The sequence below is a fragment of the Zonotrichia leucophrys genome, chromosome 4 (assembly GCF_028769735.1).
Source record: "Zonotrichia leucophrys gambelii isolate GWCS_2022_RI chromosome 4, RI_Zleu_2.0, whole genome shotgun sequence".
Lineage (NCBI taxonomy): Eukaryota > Metazoa > Chordata > Aves > Passeriformes > Passerellidae > Zonotrichia > Zonotrichia leucophrys.
The window spans coordinates 60,574,320-60,589,451 of NC_088173.1; the positions used below are offsets into that span (position 1 = coordinate 60,574,320).

General features: G+C 42.5%; 1 protein-coding gene and 1 long non-coding RNA gene across 2 annotated transcripts in view; both read left to right on the forward strand.

Moving 5' to 3' along the window:
* Positions 1 to 15,132, forward strand: part of RBPJ (recombination signal binding protein for immunoglobulin kappa J region) — a 144,552-nt gene that overhangs the window by 839 nt on the left and 128,581 nt on the right. The gene's annotated exons all lie outside the window — the stretch shown is intronic.
* LOC135447486 (uncharacterized) lies at positions 1,875 to 13,717 on the forward strand. The gene is made up of 2 exons (XR_010440160.1): positions 1,875 to 1,983; positions 13,340 to 13,717. It is a non-coding gene; the product is annotated as an uncharacterized LOC135447486 (long non-coding RNA).

The window sequence follows — 15,132 nt, forward strand, 5'->3', positions numbered from 1 at the left end:
ATTGTACCTCTAATGTATACAAGAGGTATGATAATATTTATGTCTGCTTTGTTAATTTTACCTGGATGGACATAGGAGTCTTACCCTCTGCTCTCTAGTGTTAGTTGATGTGTTGACTATCCTGTTACCATTAAACTTTTCTTCCTGAAACACAGCAGGGGACAGCCCTTAAAATCATCTGCATATTCCAAGTACGTATTCTTTATGGACAGCTTCTTATGAATATTTCTGTGTTGAATGCTAGCTGTTATGTTCAAAGTTTTCCTCATCATTCTCATGGCTTTACCATCTTGTATCATTGTAGAAAACATCACAGTGATACCTCATATACAATAAGGAATACATACACTTATATTTGCAGATTCTGGATATCTGGGGAAATATTATTGTTTAGTACAATAGTTGCTGTATATTTGCTGTTGTAGAAAATGACAGGGAGCTTCTGAAGAGGAATTATGCACGGGGAAGGATATCCTTGCCTCAAAGTGAAAGCACAATCCCACAAGTCTTCTCTGAATGTTAGGCATCTGTCCAGTGTTTTTCCACTGTGTTTGCATTGCATTGATCACAAGAGTCATCAAAAATCTTTGCCAGGATTTTGTTAATTCTAATTGAACCCCCAGTCCCAAATCTGAGGTCTTTCCATTGTTTCTTCACAGATGTGCTGTCTCAATAGCAGTCATATCACAAAATCACAGACTATCCACTGGAAATGACACTTGGAGGTCATCTAATCCAATTGCCTGCTCAAAGCAGGGCTAACTCCAGAGTCAGATCAAGGTGCTAAGGATTATTTGGTGTGAAGGTGTCTCAGGATTATGTGCTGTCTTGTAGCTAGTTTCTCAAGTTTAGGTAAATCAGTTCACAAGATCATTATCTCTGGGAGCACTGCAGAATCAGTACCTACTTGTCTGAAGTGTAGGTGGAACTATCATCATGTGTGCTGGTGCAAAGCTTGTTAGAATATACCAGGGACTATGGTATCGATATCTGTGACTTAACATGCCTGCCCTGGAGAAAAAACATTCTTACAGTGATTCAAGAATTCACCTTTGTCCCTTTTCTGTGCAGTATTTAGATGACATAATAAAAATTGCTAGAATAAGTCTCCGTTCTCTCTTGAGGGCACCAACACTGGGGTCTGCATGCCAGTGCTGGATTCATCTGTCTTGCCAGGAGGCTCCATTCAGCCTGCAGTGTTTTTAAGGAAGTCGAAGGTCATAGTGAAGTCTCAGGGCCTGTTCAATGAACATTCTCATTCAAAGCAAAAAAATCTAGAGAGCTCTATTTGCTTTTCCCACTGCAGATGAAGGAATGAGCTCCTAGTGAAAGTATGGATGGAACAGGCTTTCAAAGAGGTGTTTAGAGAGGGGAAGTGAGGAGCTATTTCTGGGTGAACTGGTCAGTCATACTCCCTTTTGAAGGCTCACTGACAGAAGGGCTTTGGCAGTTGGAAGGCAACCATGCAGTGGGGCATGAGTGGTAGTCACATCTCTCTGCACCCAGCAAAGCAAGAGCCACGTGTTTGTGCAAGATCACCAGCAAAGGAAGGGGGCTGCTCAGCCCAGTCCAGTCCAGTCCACAGCAAGAAGAGAATCATCCCTCCAGTACACCTCAAACAGTCCACACCATCTCTTGCTCTCCAGCCTAGTCAGCATTTCTAGTTCTCTAAAGGAGGGCTACTAACATTTGGAAAGTCTCTGCACACAAGGTCTTTCCAAACACTCCTCTCTCATTTCCCTTGGGCTGGAAATCATTTCAGATGTGCCAGCTGGTGCTCAGCCCCTGGGCTGATTCCAGCACCTGTGCCTAGTTTTATGTCCAAGTGAGCTGGCTGTGCCTGTGGGATATTACAGCGTGGCCTGATGCAGGTGGTGCTTGGAAAGTGCTGCCTGACTTCTGCCAGGAGGAGCAAAGCAACAGCGTCTGACCTGAGTGGTGGCAAAGCAGTGATTTCCAGTTCCTTCTGATGTTTGTTTCTTGGTGAGTGAGTGACATTTTTAAGAATATTTTTAATGCTTGTGGTAGTAGCAAGAAGTTGCTTTGCATGTTTCTTTTATCTTGAATTTTAGTATATCTGCTGCTAAAGATACAGTTACCCTGCACTCCAGAAGAACCCCCAAAACAGGGACTAGTCAGCTGGATAATTGCCTGCTCCCAAGTGTGCAGATGTAGAGTGAAACTTCTCATTTGGTATTTTCTGGACTGCTTATTTTCCAGTGAAACAAATTTTCTTTTGATATAAAATACATGGTTCAGTCTCTAGAGAGCCCTGTCTTTGTCTTCTTCTTGTGCACTATTCTTTTTACTAAATAAAAAAATGAAACAAACCCCCCAAAACAGAGCAGTAACCTAAGTTCACAGCTGAAGAATGTAGACTTTCTTCCCAGGAAATAGTTAATAGGAAAGACAAATTGAATTTAGTTCTGTTAAGTAACTAAGAAAATTCTTTTAGAGAGCAGTGCTATGTTTTGCTCCTCAAAGGTATTGTATGTAACTAGCATAATTAATTATGCAGTTATTCACAATGAGGAACAAGTATGTTTCATTCACCTTATTTTTCAAAAATAATTAAAAAAAAGGGTCCTCAATCTGTCAAGTGCAATATAAATAAGAATTGAGGATTGTTTCTGAGCACTGAAAATGGGGCAGAGATGGGAAGTTGTGGGATAAGGCTTGTCTCATGTACAGTGATGGCAACAGTGAAATAAAGCATAAATGGTTCATCTGAAATCATCATTGTAGCTTTCAGTTAGAGCCTGGTTTATATTCAAAGCTCTTGCCAGACATTTGCTTTTGCAGTTTCAAGATTATTTATCAGCTTGGATTGACAAAATAAGCTTGGGGCCCATGATGTAAGTCAGATGTCTAAATCTGGTTTTGCATAGGGAACAGAGTGGGTTTTCCCAGCCTAATAAGCCAGAACTTGGTCTGTCAAAGGTGTCTGCCATGAGGGACTAGAGAATTAATGAAGTCTGACCCTTGTCTGTGGAGGTTGTTTTTGAGAGCAGCACTACTCTGTGGCCATTAAAAATGGGCCAGCATCCTTTCAGTGTCTTTCTTCAGCAGGACTGCCTCTTTCACAGCCGTCTGCTATGGCTCCTTTTTCAGCAGCTTCCACATGACCAGCTGCTCTCAGGGGGTCCTCCCAGCACAACAGGATTGAAGCTCAGGGAGCTAAATATTGTGCATCCTCTCAGGAGAGAGGAATCCTGAGCTATGAGGAGTTATATTTCTCTGGGTGGGTCTTCATGCACAGAGAGTTGTGCATGAATTCACAAGCCCAGGCAGAGTTGGCACCTGTTTACTCATGAGTAAATACTGGTCTTTCTTCTACTACTTAGTGTTTTATAGGCTGAAGAATTGAAGTAATCTTAGGTGGTGCTACTTGTCCCTTGCAGACGAGGAATTATTGAGGCAGTCAGATGAGCTTAGATACAGAACTCGCAAAACTCCTGCTCTTGAGGAAACCAGCTTGCACTGCAGGCAGTTCTGGGCACTGCCTGTAGCCCTCACCTCTGTGCACTGTCCCAGGCGACACCTCAGCTGTCAGCTGATTGCTTCCCCTGATGTCTAGTGCAAGTATGCCAAGTGGCTGTGTGCCTGTGAGGAACCTCTCTGCAGGCTTGTGATGCTCAGAGAATTCAGAGAGGCTCAGAGGGCCTTCAGGACCTGTCTTCAGTGGGTTTTCCTTGCAGATACTTCTGGACACTGACAGCATTTCTTTTACCTCAGTCCCTAGATAACTGGGATGTTAGAATATACATGCTTCAGCTGAAAAAAACTCTTGTTCCTTTTTGTGACCTATAGGAATGTCATCTAGAAATGGATCCCAGCTTACACTGTAATTGTGAGCTTGTGCAAACATTTGCACCAAGGCACTGTCTTCCATTTTTTTTGCATTATAGAGTTTGGACTCGAGTGATTTCTGAAACATTTGACCATCCCCTCAAGGCAAAACTCATCAGAAATATACTTCTGGAAGAGGGCTAAGCAAACCTTATGTGATGATCCTCAGAGTAGTGCACGTGCTTTATGAAATTTCATGTACAACCCATCATTTGGTTTACCACCAAAGGTCTAGATCTACTGCCAATGATTTCTTTCCCTGTCTGGTATAGAGATGGTATATTTAAATGTAGTCATAATTGCTTCTCAGGTTTATCCCCTGAGTTGAATGGGCCTCAGTGGGGATGGGATGCTGTTCCTCCTTTACAGTGTACTCCCTGCTGTGGCCAGTTAATTCTTACAGAGTTTCCTGGGTAGGTAGGGTCATAGCTCCTCAAAAGAGAAGGTTGCACCTGTACTTCCTGAAGACAATGCTGAGCTCTGCTTGCTGAAGAAGGTGGTTCATCATTCTCTGTTGTGGTGTGACAATAACTCCTCTCTGAGCCCTCATGCCTGGGCCTAGATAGACATGCTGACAGTCTTGTTTCTGCTTGGAATCTACAAGACCCAGAAGCCCTTTGAGCTTGTGTGCCTTGCAGGAAATACAGTTGCACACTGAGGATCTGCCTAAGCAGACTGTCAGAGGCTCTCTGGGGTCACAAGGAGAGAGGATGGCTGTGTGTAAGATCTCATGATGAGTCAGCTTGCAGGTGTATTGGGTTACCTGGTGGGAAGTTTGCTGCCAGGGTATTTGATGGTAATTTTCTTGGCTGCAGCTTTTCCCTAGGTACATCTGATTGCACCTGCAACCAGCAGGGGAGGTCATGGAGCAGAGGGGTGCTACAGTACTAGCACAGGCACTGCCCTTGAAGAACATGATGAGAGTGAGGCATGTGCTAAAAGAGAGAAATCCAGCAAGTGGTCCTCCTAGGATAGGGTAAAAGGTCTCATCAAGTCAAGCCAAACTTTATGTTTTCCCTTTAGACATCAGCCTGTTCCTCAAAGGAATAGACCCACTTCAGAAGGATGGATTCACTGCATGCAGAGAAGAAAAATATGTCAACAGGCCTTTAGGGAACCTAACTTGCTATCTAACTATTTGTTAAACTAATGCTTATTTTAAAAATCCATAAGATGGCATGGTAACCTTGTGATGACCTTACTGAGCTGCAGTATGTATGGCTTCTTTGTGACAAAAGTTCTACAGGCTGCTGTCTTATAGCATTAATTTACCTTGGCCTACTTCAGAACAAAAGAAGGCATATTTATTTAATTTTTCAAGGTGAACAAACTAGTGTTACTGAATAGACTGCCCTAGTATTTCCTTTGAAAATAATACATTTTTCTCTTTGTTTGTTATTTCTATTTCTGCCATGCTAAATAATTGGCCTCGGGCTCCAGTTTGGTAGAGCCTTTCTGTGCTTAGCACCTTCAGTAGCACTAATGCATGTGTTTAAATTTAGAATTGATAACTTGAGAATTGACTGAATTGTGGCCTCGGTGGTGATGCTTTTAATTGCAGTGTAAATCCAGTCTTCCCAATGGCCAGTAGATGGGGCAAGTAGGCCTCTTTATAGTTATGGTTACATTTTTGGGGTTTTTTTTTTTTGAATGCAGGGTTAAAATGTAGCTGTCGTTGGCTCTCAGTTCAGCAATCTAGTTTGAAGGCTCTTTACCTTTGTACTGTAAGGGTAAATGACGACCTTTGACGTAACTGCACTATTTTCTTTACAAACATGTGTCGTAAACAATCGTTCTGTTCCTTGAAATTCTGAGATTTAAAATTATGTTCCTTTCTTTACACAGGGATGAAAACAAATCTTTTGAAGGTTTTGTTGTGCAAAGATATGAAAATGTGCGTTCCCTCCCCAAAACTAGCCAATCGTGAGGTGTTTACAGCACTGGGGATGCAAAGGATCCAAGTTTTAGTCCCTGGGTAGTCTCCCATGTGCCTGTAGAGTGTACCAATGGCAAGATCACCTTACTTGCCTTTGGGTAATCAATCCTCTCCTGCAAAAGCTGCTGCCTCTTTGACACATTTATTGGTGCACTAGAGTTGTACAGACTACATGAGTGGCCATGGTTGCTGGCCACATTTGCTCTCTGCCCACAGTTCTTGCTTCCTGTTAATACTTCATGTTACATACTTATCTAAAGAGAGGGTGATCCCCAAGTCAGTCACTGAATACTGCCTGTTAAAAGGAGTAAGAGCTTTTTCTTGAACACATAGCTACACATAGGAATAGAGAGTGCTCAGTTTCCGTCTAGCCACAATCACACTTCTGTTTGTTGTTCATCACATCAGCTCCTTAAGTGTCCTCTGCTTTGTCCCCACTTCTTGGAGCTTAGCTTGGCAGTGTGAGTCCTGGAGCAGGCTGTGTTCTTACAGGCAGTGTGATGCAGGTGCAAGAGCTGTTTTCTGCATTGCACTGAGGCAAACAGCTCCTCTGGTGCAGAGCCCAGGGACAATGTGGAGCTTCTGTGTCACATAGAGCAGGTATGGTTTGCCTATTGGAGTGTATCTTGCCCTTGTGGAAGAAGCTCCTACTGTTCAGCCTTGAGTAAAAGGTAGTGATATTTCTATTCTGTTTTTTTTTTTAGAGTGGGGCAAGCTGGCTGAGATAGTTCAGTGGCAAGAGTGGGTGGAGAAGCCTGTATCTATACTAAACTGGCCAAGCAAATACAGTGTGTTAAAATAAAAGAAAACAGTTTGGCTAAAGATTAAAAAACCAAAGAGTCATCAACCCGTAGCTCTTTCTCCTTGAACCTTTGAAAGCTGAAATGGAGGAATAGATGTGAGCCCACCTTCTCAGATATATAGGGAGACCCTCAGCTGCTGAGCTTCAGTTTAGCACAGGGGTCTCTGTGTGCCACCATCTGTCGTTATCTGTTTGTGATATCCAAAACTTCTCTGCGTGGGACAGAGCACAGAAGAATTCCTGTCTGGATTGGCATGACTTTCTCCTCTTTCTTGATGCTGTGGTTAAATCTAAGATGGGTAATACTGAGTGCAGAGGGGGTGTACAAGGGTTAAGCTGGTGTAAACTGAGAGCAGCTCTTTTGCAGACAATGAAAGTAACCAAACTCCACAGATGTCTACACCAGTAAGAGTCTGGCTTATCTTCTCCAAAAATACATTATACAGAATCTAGGCATTGCATTAACCTATTCCATATTTTGGAGGAGCAATGTGTGTTGTCTATTTCAAAGGTTGCTTCAGCTTCTCTCTCTTTTGCAGCTTCACGATGTTCCCAGACCTTATCTCTAGCAGTGCCCCCTATGTGGTGAGCAGCATGATTCACACAGGACTTCTTGCAGCCAAACTCCTTCAGCCTGCAGCACTCCTGCTTTCTGTACTTTCCATTCAGTCCTCTGACAGCAAAAATTCCTTTGGCTCCTGCCATATCTACTTCTGCCTTTGAATATTTTTATTGGCTTACTGTGCTTTGAATGAAATGTAAATTCCTCAGTGCTTTTCCAGCCAGTGTTTGCATTTTGTTCCTTGTGTATGTCTTGACTGTCCAGCACCCTTTGACTTCCTTGTGGTCTTCCTCTATTTATAATTTTCTTCACATCCTTCCCTATTCCCAAAGAGATGTTCTCCTCATAAGATAAGCAGTGTTACAAACTCTCAGAGCCTCTGCTTCCACCCTACTTCGGGCCTTCCCTGAAAAGCTGGTCATTTCTCTCTAAACTTTCTGGTTTGTGATATGGGAAGAACTGCTTTAAAAGGAACATACTGCTTCTGGGGTAGGTATGAAACATGTCTCAGATGGCACAGGCTCCTCAGAACATGGGTTTTGACACAAATACCTCATGAGGCAGCTGGAAGCACCTACAGCATGCAGTATTTTAGAGTAAACCAACTGTTCAGTGACATGCTGGCCTCTGAGGAGAGCTGTGCATGCTGTTAGCCAGAGGTATCTCAGGAGGACGGAGAGTCTGTCTGCTGTTTGGCTCCTTGCAGCCAGCAGCTGTTCCACAAGAAGGTGAAACAGGCCATAAATGACTGCATTTTCTTGAAGCAAATCAGAGCTCAAACAAAGGCAGTGGTCCAGCCAAGTATGTTTACTGCTCTGGGAATGCTTTTGTGCTGAAGCAGCATCTTTCACCCAAAAATCTCTGAACATTTTGAAAACATTAAGAAGGATAGGCTAATGCCTGTGTTTGCAGATGTGTTTGAGCCAGGTTTTGGATGCTGCTGTCCATATAGCCTACACTGAGTTTGGTACTGCTGTGGCTGCTTGGCCAGCCATTTCCTTCACTGCAGAGATGGTTTCTGCAGCTGGTGCCAAGTGATGCTGATGCAGTTATGGTGGTAACCGGACCTGAGCAGGCCACTGTGTGGCTAGCTCAGGTAGGTACACAGGAGCTGTGGCCAGTAGAAAAAATACATTTGTCTTATTTTTAGGAGGCAAGAAGATCTGTGACCTGGACTGAAGACAGAAGATCAGTCCCAAAGATACATTTCTCTTTTCTACTGCTGTTTTTGAGAGGAGAGAAATGGGAAAAGTGAAATATTGTGTAGATTGTCACTAATCAGAATAGGTTCAGGCTAGGTTGTGCCATGTCCAACTGCTGAGTGAATGCTCAGATAATGTCTGATACAGGAAAATGTCCAGTGACCCAGCAGGGAGAGAAGCAGTCTCTTCATGTGTGTGCATATTTTCCTCATGGACGTCGTGGATACATCTTTGGATGCTTGTTTAGAGACACAGAGGTCAACTGTTAATCTGCAAGGGCACACAGAAGAGGGCTCTATCTCTGGCCAACAGGAGGGTGCTCATGCAAGGATTCCATGTTGTTTTTCTAGAAAAGAACATGCTGCCAAAAAATATCGCCTGCTTCTGTGTATGTGCCAGAGGTTTGGCAATGAGTTAAGAGCCAACAGAACTGAACAGCCCTGAACTATTTCCTGCAGAGCTCTGGAGGCTGATAGCTCCAGAATGAGAGCAGACAACTGGGGTGAGTGGCTCCTCCCTGATGGTCTGGTGGTCCTCTACTCTTTTTTTCTTGACATACAAAAGGGGCCAATATGAAAATTCTTGGAATAGACAACCAGTTCCTTCACACATTTTACTGAGAAACTTGCTTGTTCCCTTCTCATTTGCTTAGCTCACTCCTGGTGGCTTGCTGCAGACATTTCCCCAGATGACTTTGCTCGAACCACAGTGAAACTGAAGGCACTACCCATGTTCTACTCTGAGTCCCTTAACTACAATTGTTTTCAGTCTGTGGAGAGGGTTTTTTCCTCTGTCGTTCATTCTCTCTGCTCCTTGGCTTCCCACAGTGACAGCCATATCTATTTGATTTGAGAGAAGCTTTGCATGTGCTATGAGTGGCTCCTTCTGCTAACAATTTGTCCTTTGGAGCCTGTTGCTGCACAGTATAAATAAATTTCACTCTTTAGTACTTTCCCATTCTGTTCCTCTGCTGCTGGCAGTGAGTTGACCTACCCTGTTTTGTTTTTCAAATTTATCTTTCTTTGCCCTTCTTATATGAGACAAAGTCACAAGATTAAATTAACAGGGATACATTTTTGATGCATACTTTTTTGTTGTTGTTTTGTGCTGCACTAAAAGTTCTGCATAAAATGGGAATTAAAATGCAGATTGCATTCTGGAATAGTATTCAATTTGGGCTTAGGATGAGAAATAAGACTTTATCCCTCCTCAGAAAGTCTAATGGTGTGTGCTGATTAGATACCATGCACATATAAAAAGCATTTTTCAGTCATCCTGCCACATAAACTCAGTGTTTTTATAAACAGTCTTCATTTGGCCCATTCCATGCATGTGTGCTGCTAGAATGACCAGGATGTTTAGCACAGCAGACCTTGCTTTGCAGTGGTGAATGCAGGTACTGGAAGTTCTCCAAGTGTAGTACTATGCGTGCCCCTGCAGCCTCCTGCTCAGAATATGGTAAATATTTAGAGTGGCTGAGCCCAATTTGGGCTCTGTGCTGTTTTAACTAGATTGTTCCTGCCTGCTTTAAAGCTGGCTTAGGCATTTATCCACCACACCAGAATCACTGTGGATTACATGTACCCCTAATTGGGTATGATGAAGGCCACAGTCATGTTTTCCATGGTTCCAAGCCTGGAGCTTAGAGCACTTGAGGTTGTTTTTACTGCGTGAATGTGACTGCATGTGGATTTTAACACAGAGAAAAACATACTGGGACCAGCTAATGAAGTCAGTAAAGTGGTTACATTTGCCTACTTTCTCGGAAATTATCATAATTCCTGTCTTTCTTGGGATGAATAAAGAGAAATCTATCAAACTAGACAAGATTATTTTTGTCTATTTTTGTATATTATTATAGCAAAAATAGGTTTTGAATAATACAAATCAAGTGGTTTTTGTTTTCCACTGACTTCTAAGCGAAGAAGGACGACACCATGCACAGGGTAAAAAAGGCAAAGAGAAGCTAACCCGTTAGAATTTGCATTTTATAAATCAGATCTTAAAAAAAAAATACTTGAAGGAGGGGAAATTTGTCACCTTAACATTGCAAATTATGTGAAACCAGTATGTCCTCCCACTACAGCATATGTTTGTGGTGGGTGGGCGGGGGAGATGCAGGCAAGAGGTGATGGTATAAAAATACCTTGTAAAAACAAATGTTTGGCTAGGGGAGAGAGTTTGTCACTTCAGCTAGACTAGAGGGGGAAACCAGACAGACAGGGGGCGGATGGGGGCGTGGGGGGAGGAACTTAACTCACTTCAGCGAGGTAAATAACTTGACAGTGTCTCAGAAATAGCAGTCAACTAATTTGCTGGAAAAGATCAGATATTAAACAAGAAGGTAGCCTAGAAAGTTAAAGAGTAAAAGCTATTTAAATGAAAAATTAAGACCTTAGGGGAGTTAAGCATGTGACAAATACCAAGCAGGAGGGTGACAGGTAGAAACCCCAAGGTAAAGGGCACAGTCTTGCTGGCAGCCACTCTTCCTGCACTTTCAAGAACAGAGAAATAGGATTTTTTTCATCTATCCTTCTAATAGGCATGCTAAGACAAATACATACCAGGGGCTCTATATGGTAACATGAATGCAGCTTTGTAATGCACTGCTAGCATGGTTCTCTCCCTCCACGAGCCATATGGAACAGTTTGTACACTCCACAGCATCCAGTACCGTGCAAATGCGAGCAGACACCAACATGACCACCCACAGTGGCAGCTAGGGTGGAAAATGACACTTGCCTTGTCATGCTTGTGGGCAGTTTGTGTGCTGTGGAGGGAGATGACATCCCCACATCATGGCACCTGGAGGATGCAGGAGCTGGCAGGAGGGAGGGCCAGGAGGGTCAGCACTCAGCGCCCCTGCGCAGTTCCAGCTGGAAGTAGTAGCTGTCTCAGTCTCCTTCCTATCTGAGATAATTGTAGTTTAAATTTGGTTTTAATTGACTTGCCTCAGTGGACAAGCAGGTGCCCAGCCCAAGGAAGAGTGGGTGAGTGGGTGAGAGAAAGAGTCATGAGGAGAGAGCAGGCTGGTGAGGTGCCCTTACATCTGCTGGTCTGTTACCCACCCATATCCTGTTTTATGGACAGCTTCAGACGCTGCTTTCCTTTCTACTTATTCCCTATTGCTTCAATCTAGGGAAGTTTAAAAGTGATTTGAATGGACATCTCTGTGAAGAGAAGGTGTTTTGCTAAATCAGATAAAACCTGCTCACCTTCTCCCTCTCTTCTTTCACTTGGAAGTGTGTTTTTCTCCTGCCTTGGTGGGTAACTTCTGGGGGTAGGTCCCAACCTCCTCCCCCATGGTGTGGGACCTGCAGGGTATTTTAGCTGAGTAAGCAAGGCTCTGTTGCTGTAGGGACTTAAGTCAACCAGCTCTGTGCTGACAGACTGGCTGGTGGGGCTTCTGAGAGACAGGCATGGCACTGTTATAAGTGCAGGACAGGTTTTGAGGTTGGCAAATGCTGTGGAAGCTCCTTGGTTCTCAATTTGCAGTCAAGGACAGAAGAAGATTCAGCTCTCATCTCCTCCCCTGACCTAAAACATATTGCTGAGATCTGTTCTGCTGGGGGAAACTTTCCACTAGTAGGTGTTCACACAAATTTGGCTATATCTGGCTATCTTCATATGTTGGTATACAGTCATTTCATACTTACATTCCTCTGAAAAACAATGTGTATTTTCCCCCTTCAACCAATTTCAAAGAAAATACGCCAACAGAACATTGATAGAGAAATTTTGCATACTTCAGTCAGGAAACTGAAACCTAGAATACCTCTCTGTGCAGCTGTGTTGTTGCTTTGTCCTTCAGGGATGACTTAGAGTAGCTGTGGGGATTAGTAGTCTGAGTTCCCTGACTTACATGCATGTAATATTAATGAAATATTTTGGTGGAAATCTAGCTTTTACATTTCAGATTTGTTTCATTGCACCAGTTGGTGGATTAAAACTGCCATCACGGCAGCTGCCTGAATATCACGTAACACAACATGCCTTGATGCCTTGTCATATTTCAGTGTTTGCTCACAGCACGAACAGTCCCAAGCATTGTGTTGTTTTTTTACGAAGGTCCAGAGTTAGTGAAATAGAGAGGATCTTTTTTCCTTCACTTTCTCACAACCCCCAAGCTCTCATGCCTTTCTGCTATCCCTTTCACTGATTTAGTGATCCACATTTACTGTGCCAGTAAAGGGTGGATCTTGGGGGCACTGTGATAAGCAATGCAGTACAGAAAGCCTTTGCAGATGCTCCTGCATGTGGCTTCCTGAATGTACTGAGGTCTGCCTGCATATGGGGAGCAGGTAAAACTACAATAACTGCAGAGCGGGTAGTATAACACTCACAGCTATGAGGTTTACAATTAGTCAAGGACTTTTTTTGCTGGGTATCTTAACACCAAACCCTAAAACTTTTCATGGAAATTCCGTACTTGTGATGCAACTCTTTGGGGAGTTTCTTATGTGTAGAATGCAATTTCTGATGAAAAGGAGAAAAAGATGGTGCTCAATATTGTAGGGTGTTCAATAACCTGATCATTAGGTGATCATTGAAATGTACAAGACCAAGTTGTAAGTTCTCTGGATGAATAAGAAGAAACAGCAATATCAATTAATCTTTCCAGTACTGTAGAAAAGTGTCTTAACTGTCTAGCTTTTGCGGAGGATATAGGAGTCTGATTTCTGTGGCTTCTTTGTGTGAAAACTCTCAGAGTCATTATCCAGTTCTAAAATTCCTCTTTTTCTTTTTTGCTGGTACTACAAATTTATGGTTTTACAAAATGAAAACCTTGTTATCCATCCAGATAGAATAATAAAATTTGTAGGTGTTTTGTGAACGTGAAGCAAGGAGGAAGAATATGTGTTAATTTATTGGCTCTCTGTGAGAGGAAAGTCTGGGCTTCATTTAAAAGTCAAATGTGATATCTTTTTTCTTTTTTCTAACTTTGGCTTGTGACAGATCAAGATTTGACATATTCTCATTTTTCCTAGCAAGCTGCTAAGGATTCAGACCAACTTGATGGAAATATACCTTTGACAGATGACAGCAGGATTTCATGAGTGATTTCTGTCTCAAGGCAACTGCCCCTCTTCACAGCCAGCAAGTAGCTCTAGCATTTTAAAAGAACGATGTCAGAGAGCAGCTTGGTTTTCTCAGTTGTCATCATTATTTGTTTCTCTCCTGGCCAAACCACCAGAAGCAGGTTAAGGATGACACAAGCTAGCAACAAATCACGGGGTGGAGGACAGAGCATGTGACAATGCCCTGGCTATGGTGCAAACATTTGAGCTACGTTTCGAAAGCCTGGATTTGTGTTCAGCAGAGTTCATGAGTGAAAAATAAAAGTCTCTGACGATAACAATCAACAACCTCAATCTCATTAGTGTCTACTCTTCAGAGAAGAGGCTGGAGTGGATCCCATCAAGCTGTGATTTGGTTCAGTGCACTGGGGAAGGTTCCTAGAAGCATTACCCCAGCTTCTTTACACTGTGCACTGAAGGGGAAAAAAACAACATTTGGCAATTTGTTGTCAATATTTGTATAACTCCTGATGCCACTAAAACTGCATATGTAGGCTTTAAACTAACAAAAACAAAGCCATGGCCAAGCTGGAGAGCTGGATTTGTTTCCATGCACAATTAGGTTTATTTGTTTAGGTCTCATTTTATTTGCTTTCAGATGACTCAGATAGGAGTATTGCAATCCTTTCAAAGTGAAGTAGTGTTCTGTGTATTTTGGGCATTGGGCTTAGCCAAATGTGGAAAGAATTGGCTGCTCAATAGTATTTTCCTATCCAGAGGTTTTTTTCAAACTTTTGAGAGGAACTGAAGGAATGTCCCTTCCATGCCAGGCTTTCCCCTCCTTCCCCTTCACAGCGTCTCTCCACATTATTGTTAAAGAGCACAGGAATTTTAAAACACTCCTCTGTTGTGCAACTGTTAGCAACTGCTCTTATTAATTGCTTTACCATTATGCTGCATATTTAAATCCTTGCTGGTGTCATCCATACCATGCTGCTGTAAGTGTCTTTTAACCCATTCCAATAGAATGTATCAATGGGGCCTTGCTCAGAATCTCCCATCCTGCTTGGCCAGCTCTGGGTTTGCTGAAAATTATTTCCTGCATACATGAAGAGATATGTACATTTTTGGCAAGTAGCCAAGTTTTCTGTTGGGAATTAGTCACTAAGGGCAGATTATTTTCCAGTGGACATGCTGGCTTGCTATCAGTGTTAAGAGAATTGTCTTAAATCTCAACACCATGGTATTTCTTTTATCCCCCAGCCCACCAAAAAACAAAAGAAAACAAAAATGCTGGGATTTTTTTGTATCTTCTATGTGTAGGAGGCAATGGCTTTTAATTAGTGCTTTAGGCACCACTGTATTTTTAGGGGATTTTTTTTCCTTTGATTTCTTCTGATAATTTTGCTTCTAGAAATGCTACCTTGGGTGATGTTTAAAATGTAGACAATATGAATAGATCCACATTTATTTCTATTTCTATGAAACATAAAGGATTTCCTGCACTCACCAGAAGTATGCATTTGATTTATAGCCTTCCTTAATGCTCTTCCCACTCACACTCATAAAGGAAATATTGTTACAAAGGCTATTAGACAATCTATTTTAAAGTTTGCCCTGATAAAACCAAACTGGAACTTTATTCAGTCTTAAATGTCAATTCTAAACTTTGGGATGTTTTTCTAATCAAGAGCAATAAATGTGGAAAGTGTCTCTGTGGAGCAGAGCCGTGGCTCAGCACGCTGCTGGCTCGCTGCTGCACG